Below are 1,012 nucleotides of genomic sequence, written 5' to 3' on the forward strand. Positions count from 1 at the left end.
AAGAACAAAGTCGAGAAGATAATTAGGCGATGTGGGTACTGCAATGGTGAGGGACATAACAAACTAACATGTTCTCAAGTCAAGCTCAATTTGATTATAATGTAAATTATACAAAATTAACCCTATATTTACAAAATTTACTCTTTTAGTCTATTTTTATTGGAGATTACGAGACCGTTTAATATTTCATCTGCATCATCACATAAATGTCAAACAATCTGTAGAATATAGTCTCCCGCAATCATGGTAGGAATCAGTTTTGTAACTGGGATTATCCAGGTTAATCATGTTGACAGAATAGCCAATAAAACCTAGGGTTTTTCAACAAAGTGTCGATACATGTTGTATACCTATTCTCTCATAAAACCGATATATTTATACTGGTTACATTGTAAATTTACCTATTACATTATAATTATGGGTTTCGATGTTTTTGGGATCGACACTTTTTGAAAATGTACTTTATGCGTTCACCCTTTTTGGCATAAATTATGGAAAAAAATTATCAACACAATATTAATAAGTGTCGATACATATTATAGACCTATTCTCTCATAAAACCAGTATATGTATACCGGTTATATTACAAAATTACCTATTACATTATAATTATGGGTTTCGATGTTTTTGGGATCGACACTTTTAATAAATGTATCGACACTTTATGTGTGCAACCCTTTTGGATCGACACTCTATGAAAATGTATCGACACTTTGTAGGTTTCCCCTTTTTGGCATCCATTCTGGACACAAAGTATCGAAACAATACTAATAAGTGTCGATAAATGTTGTAGACATATTTTTCATAAAACCGGTATATTTATACCAGTTATATTGAAAAATTACCCATTACATTATAATTATGGATTTCGATGTTTTTTGGGTCGTTACTTTTTATATATGGATCGACACTTTATGGGAAATTTTAAGTTTGGATACATTATAGAAAACAATTATAAATATACCGATATTTCTAAGTATGAAAACTTTGTTGTGGAGATCATAGAAAACAT

This window comes from Hibiscus syriacus, unplaced genomic scaffold, assembly GCF_006381635.1.
Source record: "Hibiscus syriacus cultivar Baekdansim isolate YM2019G1 unplaced genomic scaffold, ASM638163v2 tig00111543_pilon, whole genome shotgun sequence".
NCBI classification, from domain to species: domain Eukaryota; kingdom Viridiplantae; phylum Streptophyta; class Magnoliopsida; order Malvales; family Malvaceae; genus Hibiscus; species Hibiscus syriacus.